At 46.8% G+C, this 16,628-nt stretch overlaps 1 non-coding gene across 1 annotated transcript; it reads right to left on the reverse strand.

The window, feature by feature from the left end:
• Positions 1–608: 608 nt before the first annotated feature.
• Positions 609–15,165, reverse strand: LOC100498328. Its single transcript, XR_004222187.1, has 10 exons — positions 14,972–15,165; positions 12,230–12,579; positions 11,335–11,658; positions 10,116–10,223; positions 8,378–8,854; positions 6,465–6,848; positions 4,250–4,555; positions 3,740–4,051; positions 2,555–2,854; positions 609–2,068 (listed from the first exon to the last, which is right to left on the reverse strand). It is a non-coding gene; the product is annotated as an uncharacterized LOC100498328 (transcript).
• Between the last annotated feature and the right edge of the window lie 1,463 nt (positions 15,166–16,628).

The raw sequence follows: 16,628 nt of genomic DNA on the forward strand, positions 1-16,628 counted from the left end.
TATTAAAAGATATACGACATAAACATAGTGACAATTGATAAAATGGTTGGCAATAGATGTACCTTCAACATTCAGCTTCTTAGGGGCTACATATGAACACTGCCCCTTTTCTTACCACATTTGTAGGTACCCTTAACCCCCAAAGGATTACTGGATCTCTTAGTCATACCCCACACTTTAGAATGGGGGTCCCCAACCTTTCTGACATTTGAGCGACATTCAAGGGCTGAGGAGCAACACAAGGTGGAAAAAAAGTTCCTGGAGGTGCCAAGTAAGGGCTGTGATTGGCTATTTGGAAGCTCAATGTAGACTGGCAACATACAGGAGGCTGAGTTAGTCAGAAATGTTGCCCCAAAGCCACTAATTGGGGATCAGTGCTTTAAAAAATTGAGGTTGGGGATCACTGCTTTAGAAGTTGGGGATCACTGCTTTAGAAGTTGGAGATCGCTGCTTTAGAAGTTGCTTTAGAAGTTGGGGTTGGGGATCATTGCTTTAGAAGTTGGGGTTGGGGATCATTGCTTTAGAAGTTGGGGTTGGGGATCGCTGCTTTAGAAGTTGGTGTTGGGGATCGCTGCTTTAGAAGTTGGGGTTGGGGATCGCTGCTTTAGAAGTTGGGGTTGGGGATCATTGCTTTAGAAGTTGGGGATCGCTGCTTTAGAAGTTGGGGTTGGGGATCGCTGCTTTAGAAGTTGGGGTTGGGGATCGCTGCTTTAGAAGTTGGGGTTGGGGATTATTGCTTTAGAAGTTGGGGTTGGGGATCGCTGCTTTAGAAGTTGGGGTTGGGGATCGCTGCTTTAGAAGTTGGGGTTGGGGATCGCTGCTTTAGAAGTTGGGGTTGGGGATCGCTGCTTTAGAAGTTGGGGATCGCTGCTTTAGAAGTTGGGCATCGCTGCTTTAGAAGTTGGGCATCGCTGCTTTAGAAGTTGGGGTTGGGGATCGCTGCTTTAGAAGTTGGGGTTGGGGATCGCTGCTTTAGAAGTTGGGGTTGGGGATCGCTGCTTTAGAAGTTGGGGTTGGGGATTATTGCTTTAGAAGTTGGGGTTGGGGATCGCTGCTTTAGAAGTTGGGGTTGGGGATCGCTGCTTTAGAAGTTGGGGTTGGGGATCGCTGCTTTAGAAGTTGGGGTTGGGGATCGCTGCTTTAGAAGTTGGGGATCGCTGCTTTAGAAGTTGGGCATCGCTGCTTTAGAAGTTGGGGTTGGGGATCGCTGCTTTAGAAGTTGGGGTTGGGGATCGCTGCTTTAGAAGTTGGGGTTGGGGATCGCTGCTTTAGAAGTTGGGGTTGGGGATCGCTGCTTTAGAAGTTGGGGATCGCTGCTTTAGAAGTTGGGCATCGCTGCTTTAGAAGTTGGGGTTGGGGATCGCTGCTTTAGAAGTTGGGGTTGGGGATCACTGCTTTAGAAGTTGGGGTTGGGGATCGCTGCTTTAGAAGTTGGGGTTGGGGATCGGCTGCAGCATTGAGTGCGTAATAAAGAAACACATTCCAGTGTTTATGTATTACGCACTCAATGCTGCAGCCCTGTTATATTTGGTGTAAAAATTGGGCTTTTGAGGTGTCTGTTTAGGTGCAAAATCTGTTAGTCACCCCCATTCCCACAAACAGGTTCATGGAACTGCAGTCCTGTACATTGTACTTGCACCATCTGTTCTCCCAAAGGAACAGTTTGTTTCATTGCAGCACTTTGTGCCATAGAGATACTGGAAGGTGCCAGTAGCCCATAACAAGTCTCACACCCATGGGAGTTGGTAGGTTCTCTCCGTGGTTACTATGTTAAACGTGGCCTCAAAGCTGATTTGCCCATCATCAGGAGTGAAGGTGACCCTGGAGATACAGCCGGAGCCATCAGGGAGGTTGGAGTTGTCTATTTGGCTTTCATCAATGGGGAACATCCCGTCACTCCAGGAGAAGTCTCCATGTTGCACATCTTGCCCTCTAATGATGCACTGAAGGGTAACGGCCTCTCCCTCCCTGGGGCTGGGGGGGGTCACACACTCAATCTCCCCCACTTGGGGCTCCTCTGCTGTATCCACTGGGGGTTCTAGTTCCTTCTTTTCTCCAACTGCTTCAGCTGTAAATAATAACATTTATATCATTGAGAGGGAACAACCCGGAGGGAAAGCAATAAACCTGTGGGCATTTGTAAGCCATTATTATATAGAAATACGGGGGATATTACTCACTTGAGTATAGTACCTAGAAATGGATTTATATATATGTGGTTGCCATTAGGGGTGTCCTGGTAGCACCCACTTTCTGCTGGTGATGGGAATGACATGTGACTGTCCTGAGAAATTCTTAAAGGGTCTGTAACCCCAACCATTACACTGTCCCACTGCGCCCCCTAGTTTTGCTATAGAAGTTGCCTAAAAACATAATTATAGATGCAAGAAAATTGACCAATGAGAATTCTGCTGATCAAAAACCTCATTATAAATGCAGAAGAACTGACCAATGAGAATGCTGATTCCATTTAAATGCATCACCCAGTCAGCTTCACTCTAGTGCAGGTAAACAATAGGTTCAATGAAACCTTCTACTAAAAACGAGCACTTACCCAGCAGCTTCAGGCAGATAATCTTCCTAATGGGCTGGGGTAGGTCCTTGTGCTTTATCAGGCAGGTGAATAATTTCCCATGATGCTCTGCTGTGGGCGTCAGTGTGAGGAGGAATGTGACCGAATCTCTATCTATTTGGGTCTTTGCTTCCATTTCTCTCTTTATGGGATTATTGCCCTCTCGCCATTCCGCTGTGATGTCTCGGGCGCTGCATCCAATCACCTCGCAGCTTAGGGTTAGGGCTTCTCCATATTTTGGGGGGTACTTATTGCAAGTTATCTCTTTAACCACCGGCAGCCCTGAAATAACAAACAATGGTGATTGATCTGGATTCAATTCCCCAAACGATTAGCCCCATCTTTTCAAACAGTATGAAGGAGCCGTACGAGAGGGACTGGGCCCAAATGGGCAAAATATATGTGGTTGTTTATGGCACGGTGGTACCGACCCACCGCAGGGAATGTGATGCTGAACTTACTGTACATCGGTGACACCAACAACACAATTTATATCTCACGTGTGAATGTTGCACCCACTGTTTGTAATAGAGCAACTACCAAAGTGCCATTAAGTGGCCCCTGAGTATTGTACCAAGTAGCCCTTGGCCACCATGTTGGAAGTATAGAAGAAAAGAAAAGGATATCAGAAAGGATTTGTGGCCCTATTTTTGAGAGCCAGCAAGGAGATCACCCATGCCCTAAAATGATTTGTGGCCCTGGAGCGGCACTCATTGGTTATTGGATGTGCTGTGTCACCTGATCACTCCGTAATTGTGGGTGGGTGGGAGGTGCCACGGGGGATACCACTTTCCATTCAAACAGAAAAGGCATTTATTGGTTTATTCTGATTTGTAAATCTTTTGTATCCCTATTATGTTACAGCCACTTACCTGCACATTAAGGTTTAAGAGAAATGCGCAGGAATTTATAGGCGGTTATAGATCCTCAGTTCTCAAGTTCTGACCCAAAAATTCTGTAAATGGAGCTTCAACCTTCCTGTACCTTTATGGTACCCGCCCCCCCCCCCCCACACACACACAGCCTTGCCTGCCCTGCGACGAAGCACATTGTCTATACAAACCCCATATATTTGCCTCACACTGTGTATTTGCCCCCAGTCCCTATTACTCAGATCTTCAACTCCTTCTACATCTTCTAGGGACATAAAGATCCAATGATAAATACCTTTTAGGCTCATACAGATCGTCTTCTTGGTGATCTTTGTGCCGTGAGTTATTTCCAAGTAGAATTCTGTCCCATGGTCAGTAATAGTGGGAATGATCTGTATTTCTGAGGTTCTGGAGAAAAGTCCTGATTCCGGGTCTTCCTTGGCGGCTGCTGGATCATTATGAGGAGAGATGGGTTCCAGCCCCCGATACCATTGGATGGTGAGGACTTTAGGATAATAATTCTCTATAGCGCAGGATAAGGTTGCAGGTTGGTTGCACTCAGGGGCCTCAGGGTGACACTCTATATCACTTACCCTCGGCTCACTTACTGTAACATAAACACAAGCACCATTGAGAGGATGAACCACGGATCCCACTGGCAGCAAATAAACCTTAGATTTAGGGCCACTCCCCAAACTATTTCTCCCCACTAAACTTCTTTACGTTCCTGATAGGTTATATAAGAGGTTATGTAATAAAAATAAAAGCCCCCCTGATAGGATGAAAGGGACCAGGTGCTACTTACTCAGATGTTTCAGTTCCCAGGAAACACATTTAGGATGTTGGAGACTCTCATGAGAGACCTCACACCAGAAGCTCTTCCCAATGTCCCTCACACTGGGCCTGTATGTGGCACGGCTGGTACCATGGAACAACCCGCTGGCATTAGGGAGTATTGGGTCATTGTGTGATCCCAAGCGCTCACCCTCCTTATACCAGCGAACTCCCCGGGGTTCTGGGTGGGAGGAATGGATTCTGCAGGATAACGTCATCTCTTCCCCAACGTATAGAATCTCTGGGGCTGACTGTATGGGGCCCAACTCTGGGACAGCTAAACACAGGAAAAAACATTCAGTTAATTAGTAGTTACCTAAATAAAAAGAAATTCCCAAATAATTAAATAAACAGCCCCTTCCGCCTGCCCTCTGGTTTCTCTTCAGCTCAGGTATTAGCAACGCAGGAAACTAACAGGGCTCATTTGCTGACAACATTTAGCCAAATTAATTCTACTAATGTGCCTGGGTGCCGTACAGTACTGTAACTTGCCCAACCAAAATCCCAACTCCTGACACAGGAACCCGGTTATAGTAACACAGGGGTCTAATGACACAGGGTCTCCCAGGGTACAAGGCTGGTATATGTCCATAATCCTCTGCTGGATACACAAACAGTAGCCCCCTATACACATACAGGGGCTGTTGGGGGCAGTGACAGCAAAGCTCACGTGGGGCATCAATTTCCTTCTTTAATGTCAGAACCTGATATAAATTATATTATAAACATCTAACCTGACACAAGTCACGTATGTGCTATCCAAACTGGAAATACCAGAAAGTCCAAAAAGGCCACTGTGTGGCTTATATATATATATATATTAGGGATGCACCGAACCTCCCCCCGAACCCATCCCAATCCCGAACCGAATCCGAGCTGGGAAGGGTTAAATAATCCCCCCCCCCAACCATTTAACACTTCCGAATGCTAATTAGCATATGCTAATTTATGATAATTATGATTCGGATTCGGTTCGGCCGGGATCGTGGTTTCGGCCAAAACCAAATCCCCCAAAAAAAGGCTGGATTTGGTGCATCCCTAATATATATATAAGATTATATGGATTTATTTCTGGTGAGCACATGGCGTGTGTTTTGGGAGTGGTGAGTACTGTCAAGGAAAGATATATATTTATATATATATATATATATATATATATATATATATATATATATATATATATATATATATATATATATATATATATATATATATAAATATATAGGGGGAGAGACACAGAGTCATGTGACCAGGCTGAGACCCAGACAAGAGACAAGTAACAAATATGAGACAGCAGCCTAGGAGATATATGAGACAGCAGCCTAGGAGATATGAGACAGCAGCCTAGGAGATATATGAGACAGCAGCCTAGGAGATATGAGACAGCAGCCTAGGAGATATATGAGACAGCAGCCTAGGAGATATATGAGACAGCAGCCTAGGAGATATATGAGACAGCAGCCTAGGAGATATATGAGACAGCAGCCTAGGAGATATATGAGACAGCAGCCTAGGAGATATGAGACAGCAGCCTAGGAGATATATGAGACAGCAGCCTAGGAGATATGAGACAGGCAGCCTAGGAGATATATGAGACAGCAGCCTAGGAGATATATGAGACAGCAGCCTAGGAGATATATGAGACAGCAGCCTAGGAGATATGAGACAGCAGCCCTAGGAGATATATGAGACAGCAGCCCTAGGAGATTTGAGACAGCAGCCTAGGAGATATATGAGACAGCAGCCTAGGAGATATGAGACAGCAGCCTAGGAGATATATGAGACAGCAGCCTAGGAGATATGAGACAGCAGCCTAGGAGATATATGAGACAGCAGCCTAGGAGATATATGAGACAGCAGCCTAGGAGATATATGAGACAGCAGCCTAGGAGATATATGAGACAGCAGCCTAGGAGATATGAGACAGCAGCCTAGGAGATATATGAGACAGCAGCCTAGGAGATATATGAGACAGCAGCCTAGGAGATATATGAGACAGCAGCCTAGGAGATATGAGACAGCAGCCTAGGAGATATGAGACAGCCGCCTGGCAGAGAGACCACACAGACACACAGAAGCAGTAACACCTCTTTAGAAGTTATTTTTATCTACAATGATATTATATACTATTATACTGTATGTAAGAGCAATACAACAGACAATACACATGGTTTATAAGTACTTACCTAAAACCTGCATTTCCATACGTTTCTCTGCCCTTTCCCCTGTGGCGTAATGGTGAGTCCTACAGACGTACTGAGCCCCGTGATCCCCCCTCACTGTGGGCTTCAGGGTCACGTTGCTTAGGAAATAGTTAATGTGATCGTTGTCTTCTTCTTCTCTATGTTCTCTCTCATTCTCCGCCAGCTGATGGGAATATTGGGGATCACGGATGTCGGTTGAACCCCGATCCCAGCACAGAAGTTCTGTTTCCCGACCCATTGGATCCACTTTCAGCCAAGTAACAGAGAGCGGCTTTGGCTTGAACCCATTGATGGGGCAGGTCAGAGTCACGGGTTCTTCATGGAGGATACGGAGCGGGAATACGATCTTTGATAGTTTGGGTTTAACTGAGGAAATAAAATCACAACAATATATTAAACGGAAACTAAAGCCTAAAAAAGAATATGGCTAGAAATGTTTAGCTGTGGGGTTTGAGCCCCTGTACCAGCCCAACGGCACCAAAGCTCTATAGAAATAAAGCACCATGCCCCTGAAGATGCCCCCAGTAGCTCTCCATCTTTTGCCCAACTACTGCACATGCTCAGTCTGCTCTTGGCTGATGTCACTGAGCTTAGGGAGCGACTCCCAATATTCTTCTTTCCCCTGCCTGCTTGCTCTAGTCTCTGCCTGTTCCCTACATGCATACAGGCCAACCAATCACAGTCCTGTCTGGCACTTTGAGCTTGGGGAGAGACTTTAGCTGAATCCTTATTGTGGGACTTTTCTTTCCCCCTTGTTACACAGGATAGAAACACCGGCAGAACTTACAGACACTGAGTTCAGTGCCATTATTTATATACATTATATTCTTAATTAAACATAAAAATAGGCTGATTCTATCACTCATATACCATAAAGTGACAGCACCATATACCCCTCCCACATAGGGAACATAGGGCTTGGAGAATGCTAAAATCTAGAAGCATTTTTTGTTTAGAAAATGCAACAATTATCTTCTTAATTTAAGTTTGAATATGATGTGCTGTAACCCAATGTGTATAATAGGGCGGCACTAGTTTATATGTACCTGTACCCATGATGCACCTGTGTCTCTGAGCCAATGGGATCATTTGGCCGGTGTCATTTATGGGAATCCCTCCAGGATTAAATTTTTAGATCCCCCTGGTTCCTGTTCCATTTAATGAAGGGAAAAAACTTATATAATTATCTCTATATGTAAGATAATATCTAAATGGCTGATATAGTGCTGGGAATCGAATAAGAATTCTCACTGGTCAATTCTCTTGCATCTATAATTTTTTTTTCTTCAACCTTTATAAAGGACTAGTGGGGAGGGATTGCCAGAGGTTAATAGTGAGGCTGCAACACCCCCTTAATCACTTGGATTTCCTTCTCCTCCTGTAACTCGCTCGCCCCCCCCCCCCCCTTAGGAATTGACTTTGGCTGTCGGCTACTGAGCATGCTCAGTTCTTCTCAACCAGGTTTCCAAACACGCCCTCCAATCAGCCAATGAAGAGATGGCACTGTTGGTTTCCATAGAAACTCTGCTCTAGCTGTGCATGTTTTTTCTCCTAACCTCCTCTCCTGAGCTCAGCTTAACCATTAAAGGGCTCAATCCAAGCAGGACTTTTGTTTATGAAAATAAATTCTGCCTGTGTAAGCCTGCATTCTTCATTGCATGGACTTTACAGGGCACATATGCCGATTGCAGATTTAAATGTCACTAATCAAGTCAGAGGGAAAAATGGCTTCCGGTTGAAAGCTGCTATTTGCCCCCCCATTTGCCCCCAGTCTCACTGTTACATTATTCATTTACATTCAGTACAAGTGAATTGTTATTAATACTGACACATCTGAAACTACAAATTCCTTAGAAAAGGTCTTTTATTTTAGGCCAACAATAAAACCCACTTACCTCCCCTGACCTCCAGCCAACAGGACTTAGAGATGGGGCCCCTCAGGGCAGAGTGAGTGACCCTCACAGTCAGTTCTGCCCCATCATCTTCCTCTATGTCGGGGGTTATACGGATTGTGCACTGACAGTTGGAAAGTCGCTGAGATTTACTTGTTGTTATTACAGGAACCATTTCCACTCGCAGCGCCCTCTGTGCCAGGGGCAGATTCTGCACATTCCCATTTCCCATTAACCCCTCTCTCTCTGGCGCAATAATCACACGCTGCTCATCTCTGTGATGCGCCACTGGGGCAGCGGAACCAGTTTGGGCCTCAGAATCCCAGGAGTCAATTTCCATCACTTCTCCCCCTTTTCTTTGCAACCACAATGTAATTCTGATGGGTTTGGGTCGGAAACCAGAGATCGGGCAGGAGAGAGTCGCCTCGTTCATATGCACCAAATGTTCCGCTCCGGTAATGGGAGAGAGTTTGGGGGGTTCTGTAACAAATAAACAAGACAAGTAAGAGCTGCTGAACAGTTTGGGGCTGTTTGTGCCTCTGGGTACTGGGAATGCCGGGGGGGCTGTAAGGTGCCACAGACAGTCACTATTTATTGGGCTGGGGGGGGGGGCTGTTTGTGCCTCTGGGTACTGGGAATGCCAGGGGGGCTGTAAGGTGCCACAGACAGTCACTATTTATTGGGCTGGGGGGGCTGTTTGTGCCTCTGGGTACTGGGAATGCCAGGGGGGCTGTAAGGTGCCACAGACAGTCACTATTTATTGGGCTGGGGGGGGCAGTTTGTGCCTCTGGGTACTGGGAATGCCAGGGGGGCTGTAAGGTGCCACAGACAGTCACTATTTATTGGGCTGGGGGGGGCAGTTTGTGCCTCTGGGTACTGGGAATGCCAGGGGGGGCTGTAAGGTGCCACAGACAGTCACTATTTATTGGGCTGGGGGGGGGCTGTTTGTGCCTCTGGGTACTGGGAATGCCAGGGGGGCTGTAAGGTGCCACAGACAGTCACTATTTATTGGGCTGGGGGGGGGGCTGTTTGTGCCTGTGGGTACTGGGAATGCCGGGGGGGCTGTAAGGTGCCACAGACAGTCACTATTTATTGGGCTGGGGGGGCTGTTTGTGCCTCTGGGTACTGGGAATGCCAGGGGGGCTGTAAGGTGCCACAGACAGTCACTATTTATTGGGCTGGGGGGGGGCTGTTTGTGCCTCTGGGTACTGGGAATGCCAGGGGGGCTGTAAGGTGCCACAGACAGTCACTATTTATTGGGCTGGGGGGGCTGTTTGTGCCTCTGGGTACTGGGAATTATATTTTGATTCCCAGTACAGATACGAGCCAAGCCAACCAAAAGGGGGTAATACTGAATGTGACCCTGTATCAGTATGGTAAGTAGTGCAGGAGCAATGGATACAATTAAACTAAGTAATAATATGGGCGGCAGAGCACTGTATGGGCAGTAACAATAATATAGAAAAGACCGACAGGACTGAGAGTGAAAGCAGCTGCTCTAGAACCTCTTCAAGGGGATCCCCATCTAATGACTGGAATGGAAATAGCCCTATTTACCCATAATAAATGTATTATACAATATCTGTTATAAACAATTTCTACTCCTTACACTTTGGAAGCTGTCAGTATCATTGATTATTGTATAATGATTAATGTCTCCCCCCGCACAGACTGAGCAGGATCAGGGTACAGTTTATAGACCCCCCAAATTGTAGGAAGGATTAGACTTTATTTCTCTTACCTTTCTTAAGGAATTTCCAGTAGAGAAAGTAGAAGAGACCTAGAGTTATTAGTAAAACGCATACTGTAATCACAACTGGGGCAGTCGTCTTATCTTCAGGGGGGGGCTCTGTAAGGACATAAAATAACCATTAATCCCATCACTTTGTTCTGCAGCCGCCAGTCAGCGGTGTCACTCATGTGATTATTGTACCCAATCATTTTATTCAGATCAATGCCCCCCTCCAATCCCTGAGGCTTTGGCTGAACTGTAACTAGATACCGAGGAGAATGGTGCAGGGAGCAGAGCTGGAGAGGGGCTGTTGGTATTTGGTTGGATGACACAGGGTTCTGGTTTCCAGGTTCGGTTCTAGGCTACAGAAAAATGCACTGACTTGTATGAGCCTCCCTCAAAAGTTACCCTTGGCCTACAGAGACGGAGAGGGCAAATAGCCAACGGAGAGAACAGGGGGTGAATAGCGCTGCTGAGACACAGTAAAGTGGAGATGTTTCAGTGCTGGGGTAAGTGATAATAGTGTAGGGGGCATCAGTGAGTTCAGGTTTTTTTGAGGGGGGGGGCAGCTATTTACCCTCCATCCTATCTTTACAGGGGGAACAGGCCAGGGCTGTGACACAGTAGATTTGCCCCCGGTTTTAGTTCAGGAGGTGCTGCTCCTTCTGGTCTGAGGGGCTTTGAGAGAAATTGTATATAAACATTGTACTGCGAGGGATAATGTGCCCTTGAGTTTGGGCTCTTTGATTATTCACATTGGGGCCACTGTGCACAGAGAATCACATGAGAGGGTTCCATGATACAGTTTTTGGGGTACGAGGTACCCAGTTATTCAATAACTGTGTATTTTTAAGGCAATAATTCCTTATTTCAATCAGACTTACAGATCCATTTAGTCAGTAATATACTGTGTATATATATATGCGTCAGGATGAAATGGGTACGTTTACCTGGGGGTGCAGGGGCGGTGCTGGAACAGGACACACTCGGGTCAGTAGCTAGAACTCTGTCCCTTCCACATGCACTTTGCCTTGTTTGTCTTTCAAAGAGGTGATTTTAGGTTAAAACCTAGAACATTTGGCGCAAAGTGATATTCCCGGGTCTATAACAGACAGTGCCGGACTGAAGCAGCTCAGCGACCCCTCATTCCCCCCCAGTATAAAGCTACGGAGCAGCTCCCAGTAACTCACACATGGGAATAAACACAATTATCATTATCAGAACTGACCTGTTACTGAGAGAGTGAAATCCAATTTCAGTTCTGTATCCAGGGACCGGTGCTTAATGATACAATAATACCTTCTCCCATCATCCTCCAGGGAAGGCTTTATGGAGAGCTGACTTGTGACGTTGAATGTCCCGTCCCCATTCCCAGACGTTTCCCCCGTGCAGCTTCCCTTATCCAGCGAGATGCAGTTGGTCTCACTGAGCCATTTCATCCATTGAATTGTTATATCTTTGGGGTAAAACCCACCGACTGCGCATTGAACTGTCTTCTCTGTTCCAAGCAGGACGCTACTTGGAACAGACTGCAAACTGCCTGTTGGTTGCACTGAACACAAAATAAAATAAAATTGAAAACATTATTATATATAAAAATAACCAACTGCTCAGAACAAAGAAATACACATTGGCTCAGCAGTATAACAGCCGGGGATCATACTGGTACCCACTGAGGGATCAGACCAGATTCCATGACTTATTAATGCATAGAAACCAATACTGGCAGATCCAACTTGTGTGAAATGACTATAACCATCCAGCATCAGGACTATAAAGGAAAACTAAACCTTAAAAAGTCAAATGGGCTGTGGGTACAAGATAAATGGTTACAACAAAAGTGTGAAGGGAGGGGGATGTTTATACGGAGCTCATTGTCTCTAGTGATCCTATCTCTAGTGAGGTAGAAAGTATGAAATCAAAATAATAATTTGTCATAACCTTTTAACCATAAAGACTATCTATTGGATCAATTTAGGCAATGTATTGATGTGTGATTTTCATTAGTTGTACTGAGAATGTAATATATAAATACAACTGTGTCTTGGCACTAACCAACTAACTAACCAATTCCCCAGACCTCCCTTTATTTTGTTCATAGACAGTAAATAAAAGCCACTTACCCGCTACCTGCAGAACAGACTTCCCACGGCTTTATTAGGGGTATAAATGACAGTGCAGGTATATTCTCCTTCATCTGTGAACTGAACCCGGGGTAAGTGAAGCCCCACATTGCCGGTTATAAGGTCCCGGTCTGATATGTAGGATCCGGGCCGGGTGGGGGTGGGAGTCCCAGATGAAAAAATATAAACTTGTTCTTTGGTTCCACCCAAGGTTGTCTTTGTCCACTGAACAGAGAGAAGCTTTGGATCCAGATCCCCAGCACCATAATCCGTTACTGTACATGGGATAAATACTTCCTGGTTCCTCAGGGATTTAATGGGAACGTCACTTGTTTCAACCCCCAGAGAATCTGCACAAATGAAATAAATACATTGTTACATTTCCTTCTCTTCTCTCAACTAATTGCAGCATTTCTGTGTTTTTTACAGTTTTGATGATTCCGCCAATATTTGAAGGTGGTTTCAGCCATGAGCACCTCGCCTCTGTCCCATAAGGAAGGCAAAAAGCTACAGAGAGGAATAGTAATTTACCCCCATACTAGCCATACTACCCCCATACTACCCCCATACTACCCACACTACCTATACTACCCCATACCCCCATACTACCCACACTACCCCCATACTACCCATACTACCCCCATACTACCCACACTACCCCCATACTACCCATACTACCCCCATACTACCCCCATACTACCCCCATACTACCCCATACTACCCACACTACCCCCATACTACCCCCATACTACCCACACTACCCATACTACCCCCATACTACCCACACTACCCATACTACCCCCATACTACCCACACTACCCCCATACTACCCATACTACCCATACTACCCACACTACCCCCATACTACCCATACTACCCCCATAACTACCCCCATACTACCCATACTACCCATACTACCCATACTACCCATACTACCCACACTACCCCCATACTACCCATACTACCCCCATACTACCCCCATACTACCCATACTACCCATACTACCCATACTACCCACACTACCCATACTACCCATACTACCCACACTACCCCCATACTACCCCATACTACCCCCATACTACCCCCATACTACCCCCATACTACCCATACTACCCACACTACCCATACTACCCATACTACCCCCATACTACCCACACTACCCATACTACCCCCACTACCCATACTACCCCCACTACCCATACTACCCCCACTACCCCCATGCTACCCACACTACCCATACTACCCACACTACCCCCATACTACCCACACTACCCATACCCCCCATACTACCCCCATACTACCCACACTACCCCCATACTACCCATACTACCCCCATACTACCCCCACTACCCATACTACCCCCATACTACCCACACTACCCATACTAACCATACTACCCCCATACTACCCCCACACTACCCCCGTACCCCCACACTACCCGTACTACCCACATTACCCATACTACCCCCATAGCCCCGTACCCCACACTACCCCCATACTACCCCCGTACCCCCACACTACCTGGTTATGCCACATAGATAGGAGATGGCATGAATTCTGTTCATTAGCCGTAACCTTTATTCCTTCTCAAGCAGATACATACAGCCCCCTATGGCAGATACATACAGCCCCCTATGGCAGATACATACAGCCCCCTATGGCAGATACATACAGCCCCCTATGGCAGATACATACAGCCCCCTATGGCAGATACATACAGCCCCCTATGGCAGATACATACAGCCCCCTATGGCAGATACATACAGCCCCCTGTGGCAGATACATACAGCCCCCTGTGGCAGATACATACAGCCCCCTGTGGCAGATACATACAGCCCCCTGTGGCAGATACATACAGCCCCCTGTGGCAGATACATACAGCCCCCTGTGGCAGATACATACAGCCCCCTATGGCAGATACATACAGCCCCCTATGGCAGATACATACAGCCCCCTGTGGCAGATACATACAGCCCCCTGTGGCAGATACATACAGCCCCCTATGGCAGATACATACAGCCCCCTATGGCAGATACATACAGCCCCCTGTGGCAGATACATACAGCCCCCTATGGCAGATACATACAGCCCCCTATGGCAGATACATACAGCCCCCTATGGCAGATACATACAGCCCCCTATGGCAGATACATACAGCCCCCTATGGCAGATACATACAGCCCCCTGTGGCAGATACATACAGCCCCCTATGGCAGATACATACAGCCCCCTATGGCAGATACATACAGCCCCCTATGGCAGATACATACAGCCCCCTATGGCAGATACATACAGCCCCCTATGGCAGATACATACAGCCCCCTATGGCAGATACATACAGCCCCCTATGGCATCATTAAACATTTTGTTTGTACCCCCAGTCACTATTTTCTGGCTTCTCTGATCAAAAACTCAGAATTGTCCATCCCATGAATGCGAGTGAGCACCCCCTTATCTACCCAGCTGTGCCCTCACTTAAAGGGAAACTAAAGCCTAAAAAAAAGGCTAGAAATGTTTAGCTGTGGGGTTTGAGCCCCTGTACCAGCCCAAAGCCCCCAAAGCTCTATAGAAATAAAGCCCCATGCCCCTGAAGCTGCAAAGTGATTCTGACTCTGAATAAAACAGAACAGCAGCTCAGCTTTTAATGACATTTAGGAAACGAACAGTTAAAATTATTTCCTCACTGTCAGCCAATCACACTGTGCAGTTCTGGGCCCAAAGTGCGGCCCGAGGTGAACCTACCTGTTCCCGGCAGTGAGAGAGAGATCAGCAGAACCCACAAGATTAAGGGATGTGTCCGGCTGTATCGGGGCCTCCTCTGCATTGTTGGGGGGGCCATGGGGCCCGAGTGTCACCGATCTGCCTCCCCCCACTCACACCCAGCTCTGTGCATCTACTTTCACTTTCATTTGACACAGCCTTCCGTGTGCAGGGAGTGTGGGCGGAGCCAGGGAGAGCTCAGAGTTACATTGTATCAGCAGTTTCCTCTCTCCCTTCCTCTTGAGATTATTGCCCCCCCCCCCAACCCCACACCCATAGGGGGGGCCAGAATTGACATCATGTATTTTAAATATGTGAAAATAATAAAGTGAGGGGCCAATGGTGCCCAGGTGTGAAATTCTAGAAGTGTGTTTTACTAAAGGCCTAACTAAAGAAATAATATTGTACATTATGTTTTGGGGTCCTGTACCAGCCGGGAAGATCTGTGCCCCCAAAAATTCCCCCAGTAGCCCCCCATCTTCTCTTCTGCTGATTCCCTGCACATACTCTGTGCTGCTGGCACTTACTGGACTCACAAAATACTGTATATATAGAATAAAAATACCACAATATAAGGCTGATTAGCAGGGTCGGACTGGGGGGTGCAGGGCCCACCGGGGCTCCTGTCCCAGGGGCCCTGCAGGTGCCCCCACCAACCACGTCTCCTAAACCCCCCCGCAGGGGCCCCCCTAACCACCCGCAGGGTCCCCCTCCCCTCCTTTGAGCGTGCGTAAACTGTCGGGCAGGGGGAGCGCCAGCAAGGGTCGGGCTGACTGGGATTTCTCCCGGTGTCCCGGCGGCCCAGTCCGACCCTGCTGATTAGTAATACAGATTATTAGTACATGGCAGCTCTGGAACCAGTGCAGTCAGCATCATCAATTAATAACCGGCCCTGTAGCCTCGCGCTATTTGACAGACATTCTCTGCTTGATCATTTGTGACGCCCCCTAAGCTTAGCTTCTCAGCAGCTGCCCCAGAGCCCACTGAGCACGTGCAGTGTCGCTGACACTTCTAACAGGTTCCAGTGTGGTGACCCCCTGTGATAACTGTGACGTACCGGGATCATTACTACTATAGAGATGCTGATCCTTTAGGCTGGTGCAGTGTATTAATACAGGCATGTCTAGTTGTATTTGTATTTAGGGTTTAGTTCTCCTTTAAGTGATATGATAAAAGTGACCCTCATTGCTACTGGACATGACTGGCTATTGGTTGTCTTAGACTTATCAGTTAAGGGGTAGACGAGTTAGATTACAGGTCTTTCTAGTGGGCAGTTTATGAATTAATAATATATTGTATATAATATAAAGCATAAATCACTAGGGGGGTGCCAAATGTTAGGCACTGACCTAATACCCCAGGGTGGTGCTTGTGTTAGTAGAAAACTGCCCCAGTCTGGGGTACTTCAGCACAGAGTGCTTTGGGGCCATCAGTAAATTCTTTTTATGATGCTGCTTATAGCCCAGGGCAAATACCGTACTTTCCCATCAGCCTTTTCCTGCAGTTGGACAGAAACTGTATTTTGTTGTAGTTACACAACGTGGTGCCTCGGCCTTAAAGCCAAATCCCTACATCTTATTCTCTGTGATATTTTTAATAGAAATGTTTATTTTTAAAAGAGCTTTGCCAGAAGCTGTGT

This window comes from Xenopus tropicalis, chromosome 4 (genome assembly GCF_000004195.4).
Source record: "Xenopus tropicalis strain Nigerian chromosome 4, UCB_Xtro_10.0, whole genome shotgun sequence".
Classification (NCBI taxonomy): Eukaryota; Metazoa; Chordata; class Amphibia; order Anura; family Pipidae; genus Xenopus; species Xenopus tropicalis.